This window comes from Phyllostomus discolor, chromosome X (assembly GCF_004126475.2).
Source record: "Phyllostomus discolor isolate MPI-MPIP mPhyDis1 chromosome X, mPhyDis1.pri.v3, whole genome shotgun sequence".
NCBI lineage: Eukaryota > Metazoa > Chordata > Mammalia > Chiroptera > Phyllostomidae > Phyllostomus > Phyllostomus discolor.
Genome location: NC_050198.1, coordinates 76,011,833 through 76,032,900, shown reverse-complemented (window position 1 = coordinate 76,032,900; position 21,068 = coordinate 76,011,833). Strand labels below are relative to the sequence as shown.

At 37.9% G+C, this 21,068-nt stretch overlaps 1 protein-coding gene across 5 annotated transcripts in view; it reads left to right on the top strand.

The window, feature by feature from the left end:
- The window catches only part of LOC118498574 (teneurin-1-like), a 322,780-nt gene that overhangs the window by 13,365 nt on the left and 288,347 nt on the right, over positions 1-21,068 (top strand). For 4 of the 5 annotated variants that reach the window (XM_036016977.1, XM_036016974.1, XM_036016973.1 and 1 more), the window contains exon 2: positions 3,253-3,319. The gene's annotated coding sequence lies outside the window, so the exon portion shown is untranslated. Of the gene's footprint in view, positions 1-2,491; positions 3,320-21,068 lie in introns of those variants that run through there. The other variant, XM_036016976.1, reaches the window with a different exon arrangement.

The window sequence follows — 21,068 nt, the reverse complement described above, 5'->3', positions numbered from 1 at the left end:
AAAAGATTACCACCTTAGAAGTGCGGGTTATGTAATAAAGGACAAGGAGGATAAACCTATTGACCTTGAATGGTGGTGCTGGAAGGAAAGGAATTTACCAGTTGTAACTGGAGCCAACTGGTTTTCTGGCTAAAGAAATAAGTCTACACAGACAGGGAAAATAATTGAGATCCACTGACTCAATCTAGTCTTCACTCACTGGAGAACCTAAGAAGGCTGAGTTTATCTTGGCAGGATTTAAACAGGATGTTCAAGGGAGATTAGATAAATTAAGGCTTCTTCATATGGAAGGCACTAGCAATTTGCATCATGTAAAACACAAGTGATTACTCACTATATTCCTTCATGTCATGTAGTAAAAACAATTAAGTGAAGTTAGACTATAGATTACTTGGCTATTCAGCCACAGTAACCTCTAACGGAAAAGAAGAAAAATAGCATTGACAAGTTTTGGCAGGTCTCATCATTAGAAATGCCCATATTGCCAGACAAGAAAGAAGCCACAGCCAATAATGTGAACCTAGAAGTTCTTTAGGCCCTAAGGAAGAAAGTGACAATATGGAGTGTGGTAGCATTTATTGTCTGAGAGCACTGATCATTGTAATGGGGAAACTGTCTCTGTTATTATCGCAATTATTTTCTACATGGTCTTTGAGTAAATGCCCCATTAGAAAAATAGCATCAGAGATTTGAAAGAATGTGTAGCAAAATGTAAAGATATACTGATTAGTAAATAAAGCATGACCTATATGCAGCCCAAAGTCCCTTGAAAATAAAAATAGTGTTAATATAGGTGTGATAATTAGTATATAATTGAGTAATTATTAAAACACATTTAAAAGCAACTCATTTTGTAAACAAACAGAGATTATACTTTATAAATCCATCTGAGAAAGATATTTATCCATGTACACATATATGCATATTCACATATATGTATGTATTTTTGGACTGAACTTTCAGACCTTTCTTCTGCTCACCTTCAATTTACGCATTTCATCTCCATAGCGAAGCTCAGATGCTAATTTCATTTGAGGAAGCTGAGAATTGAAGAATGTAGAATATTATTCTCTATGTAGGACCAAACAAGGGGCAGTATCACTAATGAAAGTCTAGGTTAGATGATCTCTTAATGCGCTGTTCAGATTTGGATTTAGGACTCTGCTTGTAGGCCCTAGCCTACCTCCAAAACCAACAGTCAGTTCTGTGAGATACATTTCAAACATTTGTGGCTTCTGCTGCTATTGCCTCTAGTATGCATTATTTGATTGTGTTTGATGATGATTCTGTCAGACATTCTAACTTTTGTTTTTCTTAAAGGCTAGCTAGCCCACATACAGTGTTAAGACAGTCAACAGTTTCTCTTTTGACAGTGAACTCTTGAGTCCAATAGAGGTAAAAGGTGAGGGAAGTGGTACATGTTTGGAACTGGTAAGTAATGGCAAGTAACCTGGGGGATCATATATAGATCAATGTGTGATGAAGTGGCTTTCTTTAATCATAAGTGGGAGATACACTCCTAATGGCTTTAGTCTGAGGGCAGTTGAGAAGTGAACAGAGAAGAGTTATATCATTTTAAAGTCCTCTTTCCCATTCTTATGTGTATCTCACCAAGGCCAAATGTTTCATATAGGGCATTTTATTTTTTTAAACATTTTTGCTAACCTCCTTGCAGAATTATCTTGATGGGTGTGAAGCCAGTTTCTAAAGACTTACTCAGGTCTGTGTGGCAGGAGAGCCAGAAACACTTTTTGTAGTCTAGACCTAAGTACTTTCTGAAATGTTTTCCCTTGAAAGATTCTAACTTAGCACTATTATGGGACCACATAACATTTGAGCAGAACTGTGGCTTTTGTGAGAAACATTAACAGTGATGAAAATGTATACTGGCAATTAGATTGCAACTAATCAAGAGCACCACTTCAGACTATTATGAATGATTTATATATAGTGTATTGGATATGGATATTGTTAATAATAATATAATACTCTATCATCATTACAAGGTCACCTTGGTGATCTTTATCAAAGGTGACAAAGATGGTATTGACCTACATTTTTTAAAAAATTATATTTATATATTACCTTGTCTCTTACAGTGGAGAAATTTTAAATTATTGCCTTTACTACTGAGATTTTGTCTCAAATGTAAAAAAAAAATAGGTTTTGGGATTACTTGATTGATAAATTGGGGCCATAAGGTTAATTAAGTGCCAATCATAAAATATTGGAATGTTAAAGTTTTCCTTTTCCTTTTTCTTTTGCTTTACTTTACCATACTGCTTTTTCTAAAATGGGTTTTTGAAGAATTTAAAACATACAGCTTTTTAAATAGGGTAATACCTGCTCATTGTAGAAAAATTAGAAAGTACAAATAATATATTTTACATATAATTATACCTTTTTCTAAGCAAGACTTACACTGTGATTACTTTTTTCATATATCAATATATTAATATTTCATGTCAAAATATATATCTAATCCATATACACATACCACACACAAATATATATACACACAAATTTAAAAAATATATGGCACTATACAAGTCAGAGAAGTGTATCTCTCAAGCTGAGTAATTAGTGGGGATCATTACAGGGCACAGTTCCTGCCTTATTGCCCAGTACCAAGGGTGGTATATGGAGATATAGTTAATTTCTAATTGTTAAATAAAAGAAGTCACGTGGGACATTAGAAACAACTGAGCTAAAGTGAGGGGACATGGATTTTAGTCCTGGCTTTACCAGTAACCACATATGTGTGTTTGTGTAAGCCATTTAACCTCTCTAAACCTCAGTCTCCTAATCTTATAACAGGGTTATTTTGAGGATTAAATGAAATGTGTAAGGGACTATTTTAATGAAGGAATTACAATTACTATAAATTGTTTACATCGGTGAAAACTTCCTGAAGCCGCGGGCATTTCATTTCAAAATGAGTGAGATGTTGAGTGAAAATTGGATAATGTTAAGCTGAGAGAGTCTTAGTGGGTAAGCATTCCACAGGCATACAGTTATGCTCATCTATAGTTAAGAAATTCTCTTATTAGCAACATATTTAATAGAATGGTTTGCAGTTTCAAGGAGGCCTTTTAAGAAACTGACCCTTTTATTCCTTGTAAATGATAAAATGAAGTCAACCCCACCCCTATTCCCACCCCACATGTGTCTCTTCCTTCCTCTTATATAAGGACTGTTTTAAACTTGCTTATGCATACATTTGAAGGATAATTTTTCCTAATTTGTTTACAGGAATTACAAGGACAAACTTGATTCAGCTGTCTCCTCTTTGATTCCCACAACTTCTGGATCTATCAAGGTATGTGCATTCTACACTGAAATTAACTTTGGGAATTGAACATATAGCTATAGCATGTGAAAAAATGGAATGTTCCAGTGATATATTTTGTTATATTTATTGAGTGTCATGTCAATTAAGTTGCATTGTTTTAAACTTTAAAAAACCTTTTTGAGCATTATACATAAGCTTGTGTTTGTACTCCATAATTGTTATTGTTAGTCTTTGCAAAACCAACTGTGGAGGTTGTGCTACATATTTGAATACTTCTGTGACTTTTTCAACATACAGCTACTCCTTGACTAATAAAAATATCTGCAAGGTACAAGGGAACAGCAGTAGCCAATGAGGATTTTGGTGAAACCAAAGTTAATAGTTCTCATTGACTGAAAAATAAACATGGCATTTCTCCTGATCAGTTGCAAAATTATTTCCATTCAGATAATTTTATTGACAAAAAATATTTGCCTCCTGAAATGAATGCTTAAGTTTTTAAGAAAAGTCTGAAGATAAATTATCTGTATTGTCATGGTATTGCATTCATCTATTGACCCATATGCTCAGTAAATATTTATTAAGCAGCCACTGAGTGCCTTTTCTTTTGATCAATGTACCAGTGTAGGTAGAATTAACCTGGAATAGTGAGAAAGTGATTGCTTCTATATTCAGCCCTCTGTTAGATGGAATATGTGAGATACTGTGGCAAGATGAGGGGAGATTTCAGATTACAGTCGACTCTCGAACAAAACAGGGGGTTAGGGCCGCCGACCTCCTGCACACAGTCAAAGATCCACATATAAATCTTGATACACCAATCTTACAATATATAGGACTTAAGTCAGAGCCCTGTGGCAGTGACCATGTTTTATTAGTTATACTCTTTCTTTTTTCTTCAAGCTTACATTTCAATGAACGTGAACCAAAACTAGTTGAGGTTGATTATGGAAAAAATTGGCTCATTTTAACAATCTGTGTTACCTCTGGGACACTACTGGCCAAATCTGTGTGGCCTACAAGGCAAAAAGTAGGATAATTAGAATATTTTTTCCTGCTGTTTTATTTCCATTATGGAATTTTTACAACTTGAATTTTGGATGGTGTTTTGTACAGTGTAATAAATTTATTAAGAGTATACATAAGTAACTGACATTTTAGGAAACCACAAATTGACCTTTAAAAAGTAGCCATATACATTTTGTTTCCCCCTAACTGAACTACAGCCTGCCTTCATCTTCACTTTCAACTGATCCAGAGGAAAAACTGTTTTCTCCCAATGTCTTGAACTCCATGCTTGGGAAACGGCTGTTCAGAATTCAAAAATAGTTTTCCTATCTGAGGTTGGTTGAATTTGCAGATGCAAAACCAAAACCAGGGATAGGAAGGGCTGACTGGATTTATTGAAAAAAAAATCACAGGTAAGTGGACCCATGTCATTCAAATACTCATTGTTCAAGGGTCACCTGTGATTGAAATCCTGACACTTACAGGACCCCCTCATTGGTCTTCATTCTTAGAATTCCTTGGTAAATACAGAACAGAAAGCACTGTATATCTGGCAGTGCTACACACATCATTATTCAAATAAGATTCTCATTCCAACTTATAAACAAGTCAAAAGGATAGTCTGAAATTTTGGTAAGTCTTTAGAATTACTTGATAATTTCTCTGAGTATGTGAAAACAATGAAATTATATTTAAAAAAATGCAATCCTTAAAATCTTGGAATTTGCATTGCCTTTCAAAAAATACAGTACCAGTACAAATACATTAAGGATTTAAAAAAAAATAATTGGGTTCCAGTTAATTGAGATTAGCCAGTAATAGGAATTTAAATTGATTTGTCGGTTTTAACTTTGCAATTCTTCTAGGGTACTGTCTTTAAGGGAATACTATTTCCAAAAAGTTCAGATCACTATAGGAAAAAAAAATTAAAATCAGAAAATAAAGTGACAGATTAAAAAAAAAACTTACTGAGGAAGTTGAGATTTTTGCATATTGTATCATTTGTGAAAATAATTTTCTTAATTTGATAATTGTGAGTCTGACAGTTATATAATATGAACTTGAAAGGTATTTTTTTCAGACTAAGAAGGTAAAATGTGTGAAAAATGATTGTCTTACTAACATAAATGTGAATGAATAGATCAGAGTGGAAGATAAATGCCTAAGAGGCCAAAAAGAATGCACACTTATGAAAATACTTGGCTCTAAATGTTTAAAAGATTCAGAGGGCAGCTGTGTTTACTCCCTTGGAGAATACTGTATAGTAGAAAAGCCCTTGACTGCCAATCAGTAAACCCAGGCTCTACTCACAGTCTTATACTAAGGATGTATTCCTCCTCAGGTAACTTCTCCATTCTGAGCCTTGGTTTACTTATTCTATTATAAAAACTTTCGGATGGATAGCTCCAACTTTTTTCCTACTTAAACACTGTATAATTTTTAGAAAATTAAGGATTCTTCTCAAGTGTGCAACTTGGAATCAAGATTGACCATTAAGTTGCATTACACCTGTTGTTAAAAAGATTGCTGCTTGTTTAAGTGGCTTAGTTCTGTGGCAATAGGGTGTTTATTTATTTTTTTATCTTGAAGCACTTATGTATCTTACCACCACTACCACCACCTCCATTCTCTGTGCACACCAGTATTGGCATTATATTAAGTAGATTCCAGTAGGAGTTTAGTTAGCAGTCTCATTTTCCTCCTTGATAAAAATGCTTAACTTTGGGATGCTTCTATGCTGCTACTCTGTCAGCCTTTTGAAGTTCAGCAAAACGATGTTTTCTGCCTCTTGCAAGGTGGTCATTCAAGGTCAAGCATCTCTCTGTAACTTCAAACCAGCCAAGTGCATAACCTGATGACTTCAGACTCCAGTGCTTTCAATCTGGCAACCTTCATGAGCATCAAGTTCATATTAAAGAGTTTAAAATATATTCTCCTTCATCTACATATCACAGCAATAACAACCTGGGCACAGGACAGTTCCTGGGAGCAAGTAACCACTTGGAGTTAATGATCTGAGGGGCAGCTGAAGGACCATTGACTCTTCCTAGTCATTCCTTCATCCCTATAAAATACCTATTCTTGAGACACTAAGCTTTCAGTAATTTTTCTGTCTCACATCAGATTAAGTGGTGGCCATAAATAATAGCATTTGATACATAATAATGAGATGTGGTAATGCAATAAAATGTCAACAATTCTAATACTGTATAAAGATGGCCATTCTGATCAATGCCCCCCCCCAAATGCATGGTAAACAAAGTTAATGAATCATAATATTTTAAAAGTGACTCTCCCTTTATTGATTTGAAATGAATATAAGTAAAAATTCATATGGTTTAGGGGAACAGTTCCCTTTTTTTTTTGCTCCTTATTCCACTGACAAGTGATCTATTTTAGAAATAATAAAAAATGCCTCTGATATCTATTTTAAATGGCTTTTAATACAGTATGTGTTCAGCTCCCCCTCCCTTTTTAACAATTGATTCCGTTTCAAGATATATATGACTCTGAACTAACAAATACAATTCTCTGCTGTTTCCCAGGGGAAGCATTTTTAATTTCTTTAGCATTGTGACAAACATCAGTAAGTCTCTACAGTGTGCCAGGCTTGATGCTAGATGCTAGGGAAACAAAAATCAATAAGGGACAGTGTTCCTAATCCCAAGCTCATGGTAGAGAGGTGAGGACTGATCTACATACAAAGAAATAAAATAATCAAGTATTGTGGGTATGGAATGCATATGAATTTATTTACTCATGGCATTCATATTATTTTTTCAAATTAAAAAAGGTTCATATATGAGAACCTTCTCTGTAGGGCAATGAGATATGTAATCTCAAATAGCTCCCACTTAAAAAATATGCAGGGATCATTGGTCATGGTAGGCAGAATGCCCCCCCGCGTCCCCCCGTCAAAGATGTCCATGTCTTAATACGTAGGATCTATGAATATGTTGCATCACATAGTAAAGGAAAATTAAGATTTCAGCTGGAACTCTGATGGGTATGTCTCAGTTCCACAAAGCCAAAGGTCACAGGTTTGATTCCTGGTCAGGGCCAGGGCACATGCCTGGGTTGCAGGTTCGGACCCTGATTGGGGCATGTAGGAGAGGTAACTGATCAGTGTTTCTCTCCCTTTCTTTCTCCCTCCCTTCTCCTGTCTGTAAACATATATAAATGAAATCTTTAAAAAAAGATTGCAGATGGAATTAAGGTTGCTATTCAGCTGACCTTAAGATACAGAGATCATCATGATTAGCTGGGTGAACTCAATATAATCACAAGGGTCCTGAAAAAGAGGAAAAGGGAGGCAAAAAAGAGAACCAGAGAGGTGACAGCATGAAAACTTGGCCCAACATTGATGGCTTTGAATCCAGTGGTCATGAGTCAAGGAATGAGAGTAGCTTCTAGAAGCTGGAAAGGGCAAGGGAAAGGATTATTCTCTGGAACATCTAGAATGAAGTGTAGCCCTGCTGACACCTTGATTTTAGCCCATCAAGACCCATTTCAGCCCTGGCTGGTGTGGCTCAGTGGATTGAGTGCTGGCCTGTGAATCAAAGGGTCATCTGTTGGATTCCCAGTCAGGGCACATGCCTGAGTTGCAGGCCAGGTCCTCAGTAGGGGGTGTGCAAGAGGCAACCACACATTGATGTTTCTCTCCATCTCTTTCTCCCTCTTTTCACCTCTCTCTAAAAATAATTAAATAAAATCTTTAAAAAGAATCTTATAAACAAAGACCCATTTCAGACTTCAGGCTTCCAGAACTGGACGATAAATCTGTTGTTTTACTCCACCAAGTCTGTGGTAGTTTATTATAGTAACAGTAGGGAACCATTACACTGAGGTTTACTCAGCACAGAAAATTTGGAAAGAAGGCTCTGTCTGCAGTTATAATTGCTGCAATGCATGGTACCCGTTGATTTTGGTGCACAGGGATGTTTGTCTAATGACCATTTTTTCCTGGATATCCGTATCAAGTCCCTCCATTACTAGTACAGCCCTGAAATACCTGACAGTTCCCTGTTGCTCCCAGTCTCGGGGAAAATATACCTTTTTTTTTCTTTTTCTATGGACCGCTTGTACAGAGTCCTTCCTTCTATCTCCTTGTCCCTCATCCCTCTGCCTTGATGTCTAGGATGCAAGGTTTGTAGATAAGTGAAAAGTGGAAAATAATCATACTTTCATGTGGTACCTGGAACTGCAAGAAAAATATACGCAGTACTGTCCTAATAAATTATCCTGACATGGGTTTTATGACACACATAAATTTGGGAATTGAGTACAGTGTGAAACAGGAGTCTTAGGCTACTGACCTTTTCCTTAGGATCAGTCCTCAGACTTGTTTTGTTTGCAACACAAGTCTCTTCTACTCCACTATCCCCTCCCCTCCTCTTCCCTCCCCTTTTAAAATGCTTACAGCTGGATTGTACCTTTTCAGTTCCATAGTGTCTGCCAACCCCTATTGACTTATTCCTTACTCACCTGACTTATATAAAATGAATCTGATCCTATGTTGTAGAGGTTAAGTACATATGATTAAAATTGGTTTTTAAATTTATTGATTTTAGAGGGAGAAAGGAAGGAAGAGAGAGAGAGAGAGAGAGAGAGAGAGAGGGACATTAACATTGATTTGTTGTTGCCCTTAATCCTGGATTCATTGGCTGATTCTTTTTTAAAATATTTTATTTATTTATTTTTAGAGACAGGAAGGGAGGGAGAAAGAGGGAGAGAAACATCAATGTGCGGCTGCCTCCCGCATGCCCCCTGCTGGGGACCTAGCCTGCAATGCAGGCATGTGTCCCAACTGGGAATCCAACAAGCACCCATTTGCAGGCCAGCACTCAGCCACTGAGCCACACCAGCCAGGGCTCATTGGTTGATTCTTGTATGTGCCCTGACCGGGGATCGAACCAACAACTCTGGTGCATGGGAGTGATGTTTGAATCAACTGAGCTATGCTGCCAGGACTTAAGTGCACGTGCTTTGAGATTTAAGCAGGTGAGATGATCTAGTTCTGCCAGACATTGGCTGTACAACTTGGGCAAGTAGATTAAGTATAATCTTTCTAAACGTTAGTCTCCTTGCCTCTAAAATGGGGGTAATAATTGTACCTCATAGACTTGAGAGATTTACAGTGGAATGCACATGACCTATAAAGCACTTTGTACAATACTTGAAATATAATATAATACAATACATGCTCAATAAATATTAATTACCATTTCTACCACTAATATTGTCACTGTGAGAGCACAAAGCAGGGCAGGTAATCAATTCCATCTAGTAGAGATATGAGAAGCAAGCAGGTTAAAAGACTTCATGGAGAATGTATGTTAGAGCCATTCTGCAAGTGTGGACTGGTAGGGGGTAAGGAATAGCAACTTGGTATTATCTGATGAACAAGTAAATGGTAGGGATGTGTAGATGTTCTAAGCAAATGAAGCAGTGGCACAGAAACATCAAATAATCCGGTCTCTTACAGGAACCTTAATCACTGTTTTAAGCTAAAGGGTGATGTGGAAGGTAGAGATGAGCAGACATGAGGTTGGAGAGGTAGGCTGGGGACAGATGAAGAGGGACTTCTTTGTCTGAAGGAGGATCTCCTTTTTCCTATAGGCCAGTGGTTTTCTTTTCTTTTTTTTAAAGATTTTATTTATTTATTTTTAGAGAGGGAAGGAGAAAGAGAGAGAGAGGGAGAGGGAGAGAGAGAGAGAGAGAGAGGGAGAGAGAGAGAGAGGGAGAGAAACATCAATGTGCGGTTGCTGGGGGCCGTGGCCTGCAACCTGGGCATGTGCCTTGACTGGGAATCGAACCTGCGATGCCTGGTTCACAGCCTGTGCTCAATCCACTGAGCTACGCCAGCCAGGGAAGGCCAGTGGTTTTCTAAAGCTACTTGTGAACTTCAAATTTTGGTGCATTATTTGTTGAGCCTGAGTCTTGCCTGAGGGGGCAAACTTTGAAATAAATTCACCTAAGAACACAGTTTAAAAGCCACTTCTATAGGCATGGAGAAACTAGGGAAGGATTTTAATTACACTTTTTATAGAGAAAAGCAGCAATTTTCAACCAGTGTGCTTTAAGAATTTTTAAAACATACAGTATCTGACTATTTAGTCAGGGGCACTGACCTCTTTTCCCTTATATTGTCAAATAAGAAAATGACAACAACCAGCACAATAGCTGTCTGGTATGAATGCCCCATCTTGAATCACAAATATGTAGGTCATATAATAGAGTTGGATTTTCTTTAAAGAATTTCCTTATTTATTATTTTTAGAGGGGGGGAGGGAGAGAAACATCAGTGTGTGGTTGCCTCTTACGCACCCCCTACTGGGGACCTGGCCCGAAACCCAGGCGTGTTCCCTGACTGGGAATCATACCAGTGACTCTTTGGTTCAGAGGCTGGCAGTCAATCCATTGAGCCACACCAGCCAGGGATAATAGAATGGGATCTTAATAATCATGTTGCATAACAAGGTTGTGTCTGATTGGTTAATTTTTGGTACCAGAAATCCTTATATATGAGTATAGACACCTGATTTTTTAAAAGTCACATTGGAACAAAATGGGTAGGTAATTACAATTATTATATTATTTTATAACTCAATCGAAAATATACCTATTTTTTGTCAGATAGGCAGAAACTATATATTTTGGTGTGTCACAGAATTTTAGTAATTACTGTGTGTGTGCCATGAGATGACAAAGGTTGAAAATCGCTGATACAGAGGATTCACCCGGGTAACAGCATGGAGAATAGATTGGAGGGAGTGAGACTGAAGGTCAGGGAACTAGTTAAGGGACTATCGCTGTAGGCCAGATGAGAGATGATAAGGGACAGGTGACAATTTACAATGGGAGTAAGCATAAAGGCACAGATTTCAACAACATTTCTTAAACTTGAGTGCATGTCAGACTCACTTGGAGGGCTTGTTAAATTGCAATATGCTACATCCTGCCCTTGAGTTCCTGTTTCAGTTGGTCTTCAGTGGGGCCCAAAATTTTGCATTTCTGTTGAGTTTCCAGGGGATGTTGATGCTATTGGTCCAAGGACTGCACTTTGAAAACTACGGAATTTGAGATATGCTAACCATCCTGAACTGATAGGCATGTACCACTTATCAAATTTTGGGAGTAAAGGAAAGGTTTCTGGCTTTGGAAACTGGATAGATGGTGGCACCATTCAGTGTTACTGTGATCAAGTTTAACCTGAATTGAAAAAACTTTCTCCTGACCCTAGCAAGGGAAGGTCAGCTAAAAAATCTTTAAACATAAGTTGTAATCAGATCCTAAGCCCTCTTCTGGATATCTTGACTCTGTACTCTTGTACCAGTTTCTCCCACTGATACCTCAACCCCACCCTCACCCCATTCAACTGCCTTGGTGCCACTCACTTTCAGGAAGTGAAAGTACAGGTGGAGTGGGGTATATAGTGAGTTCCATGTTATACCTATTGACTTTGAGGAGCCTATGGAACATGTAAATAAAATAATCTAAAAAAAAAGCCTTAGGCTTTAGTTTTTGTTAGTTTATTTATAGAAACATCAGTTTGTTGTTCCTGCTATTGGTTGATTCTTTTTTAAGTATTTTTTATTGATTATGCTATTACAGTTTTCCCAATTTTTTCTTCCTTTATCCTCCCTCTGCCCTGTCCCCCAACTCCCCAGCATTCCCCCCCTTAGTTCATGTCCATGGGTTATACATACACGTTCTTTGACTTCTATGTTTCCTATACCATTTTTATCTTCCCCTGTCTATTTAATGCCTACCAATTATGTTTCTTCTTCCCTGTACCCTTTTCCCCCTATTCCTTCCTTCCCCTTCCCCACTGAGATCCTTCCATGTGATGTCCATTTTTCTGATGCTCTTCCTGTTCTAATGGTTTGCTTAGTTTTTGTTTTCATTGTTTTTCTTTTCTTTTAGGTTCATTTATTGATAGTTGTGAGTTTGTTGTCATTTTACTGTTCATATTTTTGATCTTCTTTTTCTTAGATAAGTCCCTTTAACACTTCATATAATAAAGGCTTGGTGATGATAAACTCCTTTAACTTGACGTTATCCAGGAAGCACTTTATCTGCCCTTCCATTCTAAATGAAAGCTTTGCTGGATAGTCATCTTGGATGTAGGTCCTTGCCTTTCATGACTTCAAATACTTCTTTCCAGCCCCTTTTTGCCTGCAAGGTTTCTTTTGAGAAACCAGCTGATAGCCTATGGGCTCTCCTTTGTGGGTAACTCTTTCCTTTCCTCTTGAAGCTTTTAAGATTCTCCCTTTGTCTTTAATCTTGGGTAACTTAATGATAATGTGCCTTGGTGTGTTCCTCTTTGGGTCCAAATTCTTTGGGACTCTCTGGACTTCCTGGACTTCCTGAAAGTCTATTTCCTTTGCCATATTGGGGAAGTTCTCCTTCATTATTTGTTCAAATATGTTTTTAATTTCTTGCTGTTGTTCTTCTCTTTCTGGCACCCCTATAATTTGGATATTGGAACATTTCAGGTTGTCCCAGAAGTTTGTAAGACTCTCTTCACTTTTTTTGAATTCTTGTTTTTTCATTCTATTCCCATTGGATGCTTATTTTTTTTCCTTTTGTTCCAAATCATTGCTTTGAGTCCTGGTTTCCTTCCTGTCATTTTTGGTTGCCTGAATATTTTGCTGCATTTTGGGTATCTTTCATTTTTTTTTCATTCTTTAACCAAGCTCAATCAGTTCTGTGAGCATTTTGATTACCAGGGCTTTAAATTCTCCATCAGATAGGTTGGCTACATCCTGATTGTTTAATTCTCTTTCTGAGGTTATACTCTGTTATTTCATTTGGGCCATATTTCTTTGTCTTGGTGCAACTGATAAGTTGTAAAGGGGTGGGCCTTAGGTATTCACTCTCGCATGGCAACCCTTCTTGCTGTGCTGCCTGTGGGGAAGGGGCCAGAGAGAGAATAATGCAGCCTGCCTGATTGTCCCTAGTGCACTTTCCCAGGGACTCTTGTGTGAGACTGGGAGTTTCTCCCACTATAGCAACTGTGGTATCAACTCTGAGTCTCAGTTTCCCCTTAAGTTAGCCCCTTCCACGCAGCCCGTTGCCATGCTGCCTACAGCCCCACCTTGAAGGTCTGTGGACTTAACCACAGTTTTTCTTTGCTGGCTGGCCCACGCAGCCCACAGCCTTACTGGTCTGGTTGTTCTGATTGATTTTTTTCTTTAATTCCTTGGTTGTTGGAGTTCCATACAGTTTGATTTTCTGGCACTTCTGGTTGTTTATTGATTTTAGTTGGTTGTTATCCTCCTTTTGGTTGTGTGATGGAGCAAAGGGTTTCTACCTAAACCTCCATCTTGGCAGGAACTCCTTGGCTGATTCTTATATGTGCCCTGACCTGGGATTGAACCCGCAACCTTGGCGTATAAGAATGACACTCTAAACAACTAAGGTATCCAGCCAGGGATGTTTGTTTTTAATTAAAGAAAAGTTTATCACTATATTTCAGTTTGGTTATCATTTTCTCTTTATGTAAAACTGGAATAGTCAAGATACAGATCCAGATGTAGTTAGATTGAACTTTCATTTGGTGACTTCCTGTATATTTGCAGTCAATCCTATAAGGATTTCTGTTTTAAATTTTCTCATAGCTGACAATCATCCTTTTTAGAGTACAGATTAGTGAATCCAAAACATGTTTATCTTTAAATTCCCCTTGAACGTTCCTGTGACCTAATTTTTACTGCTTCACCAAAAAGAAAAATCAAAGTATGGCAGACTATGGCTGTTAAGAAGGAGAGAGTAAGAGAGTATCATGTAGATTATCTTTTTTTCTTCCCTTCCCTTCCCTTCCCCTCCTTCCTCTTCCTCCTCCTCCTTCTTCTCCTCCTCCTCTTCCTCCTCTCCTCCCCTCCCCCCTTCTTCTTTTTGTGTGTTGTGTGGCCTATTTTATTAATGGTCAGATTTCCCCCTAGTGCTACAAGCTCTGTCTCTAAGGTTGAGAGTAGGGAAAGAAAAGATCTTACAACATGATAAAGTACCTACATGCAATGTTAAGGAATAAAACAGACTATTAGATTTTAGAGAGCAGAATTGGATACTAAGAAGAATTAAACTGATACACTTGATTTCATTGCCAAGGGGCACTTATACAGGTAAGTTGATCTTTTTGGGCATATGATGTTGAGAGAGAGAGAGAGAGAGAGAGAGAGAGAGAGAGAGAGGTAGAGAAGTATTCTCAATTCACTTACTTGTCAGCCCGTAACCCCATGATACTGTATCTTAATATGGGGGCAGAAATATGGTATGATGGTTAACTTTACCCATTCGCTGGCATAAACTTCCTTGAAAAGACATTGAATAAGTGCCATCATTCTCCTTTGGAGTCTGCTAATCTTAGTGACTAATTACATACTTTTATTTTGTGGATAGAACAGCCATTCATACATTTCCATGTATGTGCAAGACGCATGATGAAGCTTAACTTGTAGATTCCATTCATTTTCTTGTATCATTTAGGTCCAACCTTTTAAAGAAAAATAGAAGTGTCACTCTATTCTAGAAACACACATACACACACGAGATAAAACAATCACAAAACTGAAAACAAGGCCTTGGATGTTGCTAAGTATAGAGAAGCCAGAATCTGAAATGCATCCATGTTTCCCAACAGTAAGTACAACATTGGAAGTTTAAGAAATGGGATCAAAGTTAATAGAAGTGGCTCTTGTGGTTACTGGGAAATCTTTCTTGGCAGACGATCTTCCTTAGGAGAGTTATTTCAGCCCCATGATATTGCTAGCCTGACAGCTGAACGCAGCAAAGTGTCTTTTGGGTAAGGCCAAGTCCAGCTCTCCTTCTCACCCTAATAAATTTGAAATGACTATTTCTTTAGTCTAACACACTTCCAAAGCATATTGAGAATTGCTATATAGTCTTTTTGGTAAGGGTAAAGAAAAATAAAAACCTAATGACAAAGATTCTGAAATAAGTGCAAAGGGGCAATGTAATCTGAAGTAGTCTAGCAGGGTCTTTTCCATAGGATAGATGTTGAATTGGTGACCTTCAAATATTGTCCTACTTTCACTAGATGTCTGACAAATGTCATTTGAAACTATTCAACTTGTATGATTTTAAATGACAGTTTTCTGAAAACATATCACCTACTTATTTTCCCTCAGACGCATGTACTACCACCTGCAAACTTTAATTTTAAAAGGTACACTTTAAGGCAGGGCTCCCCAACCTTCAGGCCACCGACTGGTACCGGTCCAAGGCTATTAGGAACCAGGCTGCTCAGCTGGAGGTGAGCTTGAATGTAATGCACTTGAATTATCCCAGAATCATCGCCCCCACAGCCTGTGGAAAAATTGCCTTCCATGAAACTGGTCTCTGGTGCTTAAAAGGTTGGGGACTGCAGATTTAAGGGACATATATATCACTCTGGCTAATAAGTAACTGATGTTGTTCTCTTATTTGCAAAATTCTCACCTAGTTAAAAATGGGATGGGTATAATTCATAGTGTATGATGTAAACCTTCAACAAAAGATTAATAGAAACAATATAAGTTGTCAGTGCCTTTCTTCATTTTATTTAATCTCACACACTGCTTTGTTCAAAAGTGCCCTGATTGATGCTTGAATATTTTGTATACTGTGAATGAACACAAAATGAAAGATGCTCTTGTGTGCACACCCTCATCTAAGCTTCCATCTATATACTGTATGATGTGAGTGCTACCTGTGAGTACTAATTTGCATCAAGCTTCTGGTTTTAATCTTAAGAGAGCACCTGAAGGTATTGCTCATTTTATTGTTGACAATAGTTTGAAGAGGTAGAGTAAGGAGCTCAAAGAAGAATGTTTGTTAATTCTAAGAAAGGCTGATTTTCAGTTAAGTACATCTTTGTAAGTCATTTTGTCATTTGGTAAACACACAGTGATTATTCCTTCAGACAGATGAAATATTCATTAGAAAGAAAAGTGAGGAAAATCACAGTGCACTGTACTATTAAAGAATAGCAAGGGAGGGGGAGGCCTGTCAATAATATTCTGACCCCAGGAGAAAGAATCAGAATTGCCATAGAGAAGGACCACCAAAAAATGGAAACTTAAAAAGGGTTATTTCCATAAAGTCTAAGGAAATCTTGGCCTCCATTAAGATTTTTGTCCCTGAGAGCCTAAACTATATGTATGGTATATGCTTTGTCTGCAGAATAAAAAAGATCTTCGCTTAATCATTATCTTGGGAGCTGAACATCCTGCTACATTTGAATAAAAATGCCTATTTCATTACTGATGGAGACACAGAGTTCGGTGTACCAAATGATTTATAGCAGAACTTACTGACAGGGATACCATATAAATGAATAAGCTATTTAAAGTATACTAGTTGTTGCCCAGGCTGTTGTGGCTCAGTTGATTGGAGCATTGCCCCATAAACCCATCCCATAAACTGGAAGGTCATGGGTTTGATTCCTGGTCAGGGCACATACCTAGGTTGCAGGTTTGGTCCCCAGGTGGGGTGCATATGAGAGGCAACCGATTGATGTTTCTCTCTCACATCGATGTTTCTTTCCCTCTCTCTGTCCCTCCCTTCATCTCTCCTCAAAATCAATAAGCGTGTCCTCTGGTAAGGATTAAAGAAAAAAAAACTAGTTGTTAATGTGTTTACTATCAAATGAAGTATATCATGCACACAAATTCTAAGAAATCTACCAAGTGGGCACTGTCTGTTAAAAAATAGTTCTATTATACCTTTAAGTAAAATGGAAAGTGATGACATAGGAAATAAAATTCTGATGCATTAACAATAAAGTTTCCCCCCCTAGTGAAGTTTCTTAAACTGTGGGGATACATAGAGTTTACTGAGCTGCAGAGGACCTTGAGAAATGAGAAATTATTTACTCTAGGCTTCTGCTTTCAAGCATGTGAGCATCTACACGAAGTATAAGGGAGTCATGTTGTACAGTAAGTCCTCATTTAATGTCTTCTGTAGTTTCTTGGAAACTGTCACTTTAAGCAAAACTACATAAAACCAGTTTTGCTGTAGGTTAATTGATATAAAGAAGAGTTAAGTTCCTATGGCATATTTCTGGTCTCAAAAACATCATCAAATTCCTAAATAAAGACCCAAACACTCCTAATATTAAACATTGAAATAAATGTGAGCTCTACATCCATTTAAGAAAGATGGATAAAAACAAATAAGAGAATTCCATCCTGCTTATTCCAGTTCAGGGTTGCAGGTGGCTGGAGTCTGTTCTGGCAGCTTAGGTTGCAAGGCAGGACCCACCCTGGCCAGCACACCCGTCCACACAGGGGGAGGCAGTCACACACACCCACACCCACTGGGACTGGGACAGTGTAGACACTCCAGTTCACCTCACGTGCACATCTTTGCGATGTGGAAGGAAACCAGAGTCCCTGGAGAAAACCCACACAGACATGGGGAGAGAACATGCAAACTCCACACAGACAGCTGTCCAGGCTGGGAGTTGATTTTCTTTCCTATCAACATTGTAATGAAACACCATTATCTGAGGACCTGCTATGCAGAATTCTTTATATAGCAAACATATAGAGCATTTATGTGCCAGGCACTGTTCTAAGCACTTTACAGATATTAACTAGGCACACTTATCATGGCACTATCCCCCACCCCCGCAGTTGTTCTCTTTCCCTTTATTTTTTCTCTATACAGGGGTGGTAAAAAGTAGGTTTACAGTTGTTCATATGGAAAAAGACATGCAGGTTATAATTACTGTAATAGCTTTATTAACACAAAGGAATATCACAGTGGCACAATCAGCCTACTTTTGCCTGCCCCTGTACATCTTTTCCATTACCTTTTCCACCACTCTCTTCTCAGTTTTGCCGTTGGCCTTTCTTTGCACCGTTACAGGCTTGTTGGTTCCCTCCAGTGTAGTAAGGTTACTGAACTCTAGTGTAAGCCTTTGTTTCTAATTTTTTAAAAGAATTCCATGGTGTTTAAGTCCGTTTTTAATAGAGATCAAAATAAATGATCATTTTGCCTTCATCTCTGTGACTTGTCATTTTTATCATGGAAGAAAATAAAATTGGCCTAGAATATTTTATATCCATATAGCATTGTTCGTTACTTACAATGTCTTAAGATAATTTCTTTAATGATAATATTTTTTATTAAGATGACTTGGAACTACATGTAGACTATTCCTTGAATAATAATTTCCCATTAAAAATTTCCAGCTTACCAAACCACATAAAAATCTACTCCTTTTTTGTCATTCTTGACATTCAGCAAAAGAAAGTGAATATGCTTTCTTTGTTTTATACCTTCTCATTCTTGAGTTTTTATTTTTGTCTTATATACTTAGTAGGTCTTTATAAATGACTTTTCATCTTGTTCTTTCTCTTTTCTGTCAGGATGGAGATAATCTTATGTGCCTGACATACTTGTATATTAAATAACAGTAGAAAATTCAGTATTCAACCTACTTTAAAGAAGTTATGTCAGCTTCTCTACATTGTTTATTGACAAGTGTATGTGTGTGATATAGCAAGTTACGAACAATTATTTTATAAAAGCCAAGAACTGTTCTATTCATTTTACATCTGTTATCTCATTGAATCCCCACAATAACCTCTGATGCCTGTACTATTATGTTGTCATGTCCCATCTGAAAGTTCAGAAGACTGAGGCCAGAAGAGGTTAAGTGGTTTGGCTAAGGTTAATAGTAAGTGGTATGGCCAGTATCCAGACAGGGTTTCAGCTACTATTTTCCCACATCTCCATTTGTTACTAAATCAATGACCAGGAGAATTCTGGTTTTTAAAAATCTGACTTCTTTTTCTTGTTTGTGTGTCTAAGTTTAGAGATTTCTAAGTTAAGGCATCTGAATCTTGAACTGGATTATTGGATGTGGCAGGTCCATTTCAGACACCCACCCAGACAGTGCTCTTTAATGTGGCCCCTCTGAAGTGTGATTCTAATAGGCATATTCTGAAATATAATCTTAACATATTTTCAGTAGCCAAAGTAAATCGATAGGTAGATAGATAATGGTAAGTGAATCAGAAGAGGCTGATTTTATAGTATCCCCTAATCCTTTGCCTAACACATATCACCTTTCTGAGAAGAATCTGCTTGTCTTTTCTTTGTCTGGTGTCAGTATTGTTCATTTCCCATGAAGCCTCCTCAAGTAAAGAAAATAGAGATTTCTTCCTGGATTATTTCTTTTTCCTATACTCGAACTGTGAATATACTCAAGATTCCTTATTTGTTTTTCTTCCTTTACCTTTTCTTCCTTGGGGATTTCATCTATCTTTATAACTCTAATTGCTATTTCTTATATAAATGATTTTTAAAAACCTGTTTCTTATACTGTGGTCCCATGTGTCCAACTTCCTGCCCCATGTTTACACTTGAATATCTTGCTGATATCTGAAACTCCTTGTGCTTCCAAAGATGATGTGATTGTGAGCACATCATCTTTCCAAGGTTAGATCCTCCATTTACCTTCTCAGTTTCTGTCAGTGATACCATCATTTTTCCAGCTACACAGGCTTGAAACTTTGTTTTCTTTGCACCCTTCTTGTACTTGGCTTTCCATATATAATCATTCATTATGTCCCATCAGTGTTTCATAATGTCTTTCACTTTCCTTCTTTTTGGTACCACTGCCATGAGCTTTATGTCTAGCTTAGACAGTTTGCCATTTTGCTCATTGATCCCCTACTGAAGCTTAGTATACTGCCTTGCCCATAGCAGGGAATCTGTGTATTTTAGTTTTGTGATTGATTAAGATGCAGATTATACCCCCTACCTCCAGCAATAATGAACAAGTCACTTTTGGAAACACATTTTTTTAGAATCTATCTTTTTCTGCATATGTGCATATCTCTTTTTGTAATCAGGTATGTATGAAAGGTCTGTCTGGAAAAAAATCCAGCCACTGTTAATATAATGAGAACAGTTTGCACGACATTGATGTAACCTGGCAGCCAAAGAGAATGGACTGGAATGTGCCTGTGTGAACAATGATGACTTCACTGTACTAGTCAGTGGGGATGGTAGATGCCAGTGAGTAAACATGTGTGCTGTGTGGCCATCAAATTCAAAATGACAGAGTAGAGCAATGAATCTGCATCACATTTTGTGTTAAGCTCGAACATTCCTCTGCAGAAACTATTTGGATGATTCAGAAGGCCACAGCTATGGGCAATGGTGATTGGCAGCTTCATCACAACAATGCGTCCACTCATGAATGACATCTTAGGCAGAGATTTTTGGTGAAACGTCAAATCACCCAGGTGACTCAGCCCCCCTACAGCCCAGATTTGGCACCGTGTGACTTTTGGCTTTTCCCAAAACTAAAATGCCTTTGAAAGGGGACAGCCCTGGCTGGTGTGGTTCAGTGGGTTGAGTGCTGGCCTGTGAGTCCAAGGGTCACTTGTTCCCAGTCAGGGCCCATGCCTGGGTTATAGGACAGGTCCCTGGTTGGGGGTGTGCGAGAGGCAACCACATATCGATGTTTCTCTCCCTCTTTCTCCCTCCCTTACACTCTCTCTAAAAAAAATCTTAAAAAAAAAAGAAAGGGAAGAAATTTCAGACAGTCCATGAGATTCAGGGAAATACAATGTGGTAGCTGATGGTGACTGGGAAAATTGTGTGAGGTCCCAAGGTGCCTACTTTGAAGGGGACTGAGGAGTCATTATCTTGTGTACAATGCTTCTTGTATCTTGTATCTCAGGGGTGTCAAACTCATTTTCACTGGGGTCCACATCAGCCTGGTGGTTGCCTTCAAAGGGCCGAA